The sequence below is a fragment of the Macrotis lagotis genome, chromosome 1 (genome assembly GCF_037893015.1).
Source record: "Macrotis lagotis isolate mMagLag1 chromosome 1, bilby.v1.9.chrom.fasta, whole genome shotgun sequence".
Lineage (NCBI taxonomy): Eukaryota > Metazoa > Chordata > Mammalia > Peramelemorphia > Peramelidae > Macrotis > Macrotis lagotis.
The window spans coordinates 710002488-710009537 of NC_133658.1; the positions used below are offsets into that span (position 1 = coordinate 710002488).

Genomic DNA, 7050 nt, shown 5'->3' on the forward strand with positions numbered 1-7050 from the left:
TTACTCTTATACAAGAATATTTTATTAATGTAAAAAACATTATTTGTACAAAATGAGAATAAACATTAAATGAAAAAAAAAGAAATGATTGAAAATTTCCTATTTCATTAAAACACATTTTCCCCCTTATAGGATTATACTCAGTTTTGCTGAGTAGATTACTCTTGGTTGTCATTCTAGACCCTTTGCTTGCTCAAATATATTCCAGGACCTTTGCTTCTATACTGGAGTAGCTGCTAAGTCTTGTGTGATTCTAACTGTGGTTCCATAGTATTACAATAGTCTTTTTTGACTGCTTTTAGGATTCTTATCTTGACTGAAGAGGCCTAGAATTCTATAACATTTCTGGATTGTTTTGTTTTGGACTCTCAGGAAGTGATTGGTGAATTCTTTTAATTTCTATTTTGATCTCTGAGTCTAAGATATTTGAAGCAGTTTTTATGATTTCTTGAAATATGATATTCAGGCTCCTTTTTGATCATAGTTTTCAGATAGTCCAATAATTCTTAAATTATTTATTATTGATCAATTTTTCAGGTCAATTTTTTATGAATTATTTCACATTTTCTTCTACTTTCATTCTTTTTGAGTTTGTTTTAGTGTTTCTTGATATCTCATGGAGTTATTAAGCTTCCATTTGTTCATTTCTAATATTTAAGGAATTATTTTCTCCAGTGAGATTTTGTAGCTCTCTTACCGTTTGCTCAATTCTGATTAAGCAGTTCTTTTTTTTTTCTTGCCTTCTTTTGCCAAGCTGTTAGTTGCCATTTTTTAAGATGCCCTTGCACTTTTGGAGGAAATTGAGGCTTTTTGAGGCTAAGTGACTTTAGTATCTGAGACCAGATTTGAACTCAGGTCCTCCTGGTTCCAGGACCATAACTTATCTACTGTATCATTTAGCTGCCCCATTGTCTTTTCATAATTCTTTTTTTGGTATTACTTACATTCCTTTCACCAATTTTTCATTCACCATTCTTAATTGATTTTAAAAATAAGTTTTAGCTCTTATAGAAATTCTTATTAGGCTTGTTGGACTTCTAATTTGTGTTATTATTTGAGGTTTTACTTGCAGTTATTTTGAGACCATTTCCCTTTATTGAGTTTGTTTCTTGATCTTCCTGTCACATAGTAGTTTTTTAATCGTTTTTTTTTTTTACTTTTTACTCATTTCCTAAATTATTTCTTGATTTTGAATTTAATGATAAAATTGAACTCTGCTCACCTGATGGGGTAGAGGTGGTTTAAGACTCAGAACCTTCAAGATGTTTTGAACTATTGTTTTCAGATAGTTCTGAGGGTTTCAAAGTTTTCAGTGCTTCTAAGGGAGAGATGTCTTTATTACTCTCTTGATTTATGCTCTGGTCCTTACAGAGGAAGGGTCCTTAATGCCCTACAACCTCAGGTGTTATTATTGCTCCTCAGGGTTCCAGCTCCTTTGGGACCAAAAGCTCTTCCCTCTCTCCTGGAATTGTGACTCATAAGTAAATATGGGCAATGCAGTTGTTCAACAACATTGAGTCCTGTGCTAGCACGGGGATTCCCTGTAACTTCTTTCTGACTGAATATCCAGACTTCTTATTGTCTCTGGGCAGAGACCTCTTTGAGCTGCTCCCAATGTTGTTTCCATTTCCAAAACTCACACCACTATGTGTTCTCTAATCCTAGTGTCATAGACTTCTTTTTCCAAACTCTCAGGTTCTCTTGAAAAGGAAAAATGTCTCACCATGATGTTTTGTTGACACTATCCCTCAATAATTTAATTTGAGGGAGTATTTTAAAGTTATTTGGAGAATGTTAGTTGGGAGAGATTGGCTGTGATGCTTCCTCTACTCAACCATCTTGTCTCTACCCTGACCTCTGCTTTTAAACATTTTTATCAATGATTTGAATAAAGGTACAAGAATGACATGTCTTCATTTTTGTGAATGGTGCAGAACTAAGATGGTGACTAGCATATTGAATTAAGGTGTTTAAATTAAATTTCATAAAATGAAATTTAAAAGGCATCAAAGTAACTTATTCTAATATAGAAAATCATCTTTATAAATATAACCAGATTGAAAGAACCATGGATAGAAGGTAAGTCATCTGAAAAAAGCCTAGACATTTTAGTATTCAATATGAATACTAAATGTAATATAAAACAACAATGCAACTGTTGTGTTTTAGGAGGGACATGATAAAGTGGTGAGGGCAATTAGGATGGTTAAGAGGCATGTGATGTTTTATCAAAGGAACTAGTGATAGGTTGGAGAAGAGGAGTCTTAGAGTGAGAGATAATAGTCATCTTTAAGTATGTGAAGGGCTATCTGACTGATAGGGTAGAATAAAGAACAATGATTAGAAATTATAAAGAGTAAGACAGGTTTCAGATGAGGAAAAACTTCTGATAATTAGAGCTGTCTAAAAGTACAGTGATAAACTTAGCAGTTTTCAAGAAAATACTAAAAGATCACTTGTCAGATAAGATGTAGAATAAAGTTCTTATTCAAGTATGGATTAGACTCAAAAGATTTTAGAGGTTTCTTCTTACTGGGATTTTGTGCTTCCATAATTGCTAATGTGAATGGCCAAAGTTATATTTGAGCCCTGGTATATTCATTGTGATGAAAGAAAATTCATTCAGTCATTTCCAGATTACAGCTCCACTGATAATTTTATTTTATTTCCTGTTTTTTTTTGCAAGGCAAAGGGGGTTAAGTGACATGCCAAGGTTACACACCTTAATTATTAAGTATTTGAGACTGAATTTGAACTCAGGTCCTCCTGACTCCAGGGCTAGTGCTCTATCCACTGTGCAAGCTAGCTGATAATTTAATTTTTTTGTGTTCTTTTATTTTTCATTTTCATTTTTAATTATTTATTTATTTACTTTGCAACCATATGTGTATGTATATTTTTAAGTTACAAAATTTCCTTCCATCCTCTCTTCCCATCTCTCTCCCCTTGGTGATGAACAGTAAGATTAGCATTGTACAAACATACTTGGTTTTTTTTATCCATTAAATGTAGACATTTTATTATGGGCATATTATTTTGGAAAAATACACTAAAGAGGATTTGATCTCACTGCAATATCTAGGAAGGCTTGGCAATAAATGCATATATGCCTTTTCAAATGAGTGGGTTGAAAAGGTTGAGAGACTGGTATTCATTGTGTAAATCCCACAACTTTATCCAAAAGTTCAGAGAACAATTCTGGCTTGCCAGGAAGAAAATGTTTCAATGATGCTAAGTCCATTGATTTTAATAGCTCAAGAAGGGTGCTGCATGTGCACTAGAAAAGTAGATACCCTTCTTTGTGCAGCTGTCTGGCAGCTCTACCTGGTGATTGCCCATCAGTTTGTCATTTACAACCACCACCAAGGGCTTTCCTTCTTCTAGGGCCTCTAAGCAGCTCCCTGCACCTGCATGACTAATGATAAGATCTGATCTCTTAATATCTTCTTTCAAAGAATCCTTGTAATTGTAAACATGCAAAGAAAAAGTTCTCGAAATGAAGGCCTCTGGTACCTCTCTACCTCTTCCAATCTGGAGAACAAGTTTTTGATAACCAAGGCTCTTGAATAGCTGGAGGGCAGCCTTGGAAGACACACAGGTTACGAGCTCATTGAAGCTGGTGGCACCTACGGTAACGAAGACGGACTTCATGGCCACAGCTTTTTAGCCGCTGGACTGATGTCATGCCCTGCCTGGCAGCTCTGCCACCACCCTACTCAGTGCTGTACAAATATAGTTTTTGATAAACATAATACAGATTAGTCATTTTTTGGTATGAGGAATTAGGATTAAGGAAAAGAGATACATAAGAGTTAATTTTCATAAAGTGTTTATCAAATTCTGAAGGGTTGTTTTGTTTTGTTTTTCTTCCTCTGATCAAATTATTTGGTTCAGAACTATGTTAGCTTGTAAAATCAGCCACTCTATTTCTTTCCAAGTCTATGAATGTCTGTCTATCTGTCATGCTTGGTAGTTACCCTTCAAATGTTTGTAAAAGCTCAGATCTTGCTTGGCTCTTCTGGGAATCAGATTCTGACAATAAACTATGCATTACTGTGAAGTACTTTATATGTAGATTCCTATGTACACTAGTTACATCCAGTTAGGTGCTTTGAATTCCATTGGCACCTTAAAAACCACGAAGGTATTAGCTCTGACTGCCTGGATCTGCTCTTCAGGAGTCTGAGACACTTCCTTTCTGAGGGCATGTTTGAATGACTCGTGTGTGTGTGTGTGTGTGTGTGTGTGTGTGTGTGTGTGTGTGTATGCGTGTGTGCATTTTTTGTGTACTCAGTGCCTGCTCAGTTTACTTTTATTATATTTGCTCAACTGTTATCTGGCTTATTATAATGAATGGGAAAGGAAAGAAAAAGAATTAAAAACTCTCTTTCTTAGAGATAATATGATTTAAACATGAATCACTATTTCTAAAATCAGAATTAGATTTTGGAATTTAGACTCAGCCAACCTGGGAGGAGAGATATATATGACATAACTCAACTATGCAAAAACCCTGCCCAAGCATGTAGATTTATTTTGTTCTCTCCATACTAGAACTCTTCTGAGTCAATCTAATGTGTCCATCTTCTAAGTGGAAATTTTTATTTCAAAGTAAAAAAAAGTCTGGGGGTGGCTAGGTGGTGCAGTGGATAAAGCACTGGCCCTGGAGTCAGGGGTACCTGAGTTCAAATCCGACCTCAGATATTTAATAATTACCTAGCTGCTTGGCCTTGGGCAAGCCACTTAACCCCATTGCCTTGCAAAAAACGAAACAACAAAACAAAACAACAAAAAACAAAAAACAAAACAAGTAAAAAAATCAATACAAATCAATCTCAGAAGCCTTCTTTGACCTAGATAGAATGACAGAATCTTAGACCTGAATGGAACATTAGAGAGTACAATCTTCACTTGTTATAAATGTTGAAATAGAGGCAGGGAGAGGAGAAGAGATTTGTCTAATATCTTACAGTACTTAGTGAAATAGACAATATTAAAATTCTGTTATCCTAATTCAAACTCTTCCTATTAAAATGAAGCCTGGTTATCAGTAAGGCAACCTCCCTTTGCAAATATAATTCATAAAAATGGGAAGAGGGAGGTTAGAAAACACAGCCATCATATTTAGATCAAACAATGATTAGCATTAAATACAGATGGTATGTGACAGATCTCCACCTTTATAAATAATTCCTCAAATTAAAAAAAATGTTCAGATAAAAATGGCTCAATACTTTTTTGGTTGCCTTTTGAGGAACAGTTTAATTTCTTTAAGAAGATATTTAAAGACTGTTTCACTAATGGTTTAGGGCATTTAGAGTATTGTATTATTTACCTATTTATTATTATTATTATTATTATTATTATCATCAGTGGTAGTAGTAGTAGTAGTAATAGAGGAAGTAGTAATAGTAATAATGGTTTAAGGTGGTGGTATTAATGATACAATCACTCTGAGCCCTAGGTCTGCTAAGAAATGAAATATTTCTCCCCATCAATTTTGCCTATTATGTCTATCATTTATGTATTCTCAGATCACACTATGAAATGTCCTTCTTAACATCAATTGTGCCTGTTATAGTTGCCATTTTTGTATAGTCAGACAAGTCACTTGACTCTTTGGGTTTCAGTTTATTCGTCTATAAAATGAAAGGTGTGAGAAAACAAATCTATCATGTTTTCCAACTTCAAAAATCCTGTTTTCAATTCTTTTTCCCCTACCTTGATCCCAATTCTTAGTTTATGGTAGACAGTAGCTTTAAAACATATTCTAGAGCACAGTTTTTACATCCACAAAATTTTCATTAGACTATCCCTATTTAATGTTATAGGGGAAAACAAGCAACCAGTTGTTTTTCAGAACAGTATTAGTTTAACCAAAGGAATGACTCTAATGTTGGAACTTTCAAAGTCCCATACTGAAATATTTGCAGATAGGCAGGACTTTCAATACATATCCTACTCTGTGTTTAGGACAGCCCTTATTTTCTTTATCTTCCTTTCTCTAGAGCTCAGACTAACACTTATCCCATTTATTCTTCTCCTCTATTTGATCCCCACACTCCTCACTCTTGCAGAGAGGAGAAGAAATAGAGATAAATGAAGAGGAAGAGAGAAGGAAGATGGGGGAAAAAACAAAAAAATCTTCTGGAGACACTTCTAAACCACTTCTGAAGTAGAATGAAATCAAAACTTGCCAGCAAAATAGTACATCCCTGGGCTATCTCTTTTTAGGCAAACATAAGCCCAGTTCCCGTCTCAAGCAGGAGAGTCCAAAGAATCTGTTTTGTGTTGAAGTGACAAGGGGGAGCCTGATAAAACCCGTTACTCTCCTTTTCCATAAAAAAAAATGACCTTTCAGTTAGTGATAGACAAATGTTTTAAATGAGACCATCCAGAATACAGTGAAAGAAAAGTTGCTTTAAATCAGCAGTTTGAAAAAGGTACAAAATGTAGCCTTTTTTTAACCTCTTAAAATGGGAAGGGAAAAGAAGTGACAAAACAACAGAGAAAAAGCAATAAAAATTTGGGCAAGAGAGAAAAAAAGGAAAAAAAAAGACTCAGATTAATCTATCTGGTTTGCAGTTGGTACAGAACATAGATTCTGCTTAAATTGTCACATATTTGCAGCATTTTTCAGTTTCTCAGATACAGAATGACTGAGTATATTTATTCTTCTTGGAACCTGAGTGGTGCAATGAGAAGTGCAATGGGCCAAGTATGCAGACAGTAGGAGGGATTCAAGCTGCCCACCCATAGCTATGCCAAGGAACATAAATCCTACCTCCACAGAGCCCAGATTAGTTCTGTTGAGGGAGAGCAAGTCCCAATTCAGGGAACTTTGCTAATATTCAATTCCTATACTAGAGATGGAATAGAAGAGGAAACAAACCCTTTCATGGGTAGCACTCCAGATCAAATTATTTTCCTGGTAGTATAGTTAAACTATGGACATGTTCATTCATTGGATTAGAATTAAGCAGAGAAAAAATTTTTGGTGGAAGAAAAAAAAAGCACATTGTGAAAGTGTCCGTTCATATAGGCATATAT

At 34.9% G+C, this 7050-nt stretch overlaps 1 pseudogene; it reads right to left on the reverse strand.

The window, feature by feature from the left end:
- Nucleotides 1-3151: 3151 nt before the first annotated feature.
- LOC141523509 (UDP-N-acetylglucosamine transferase subunit ALG13 pseudogene) lies at nt 3152-4789 on the reverse strand (annotated as a pseudogene).
- Nucleotides 4790-7050: the final 2261 nt, after the last annotated feature.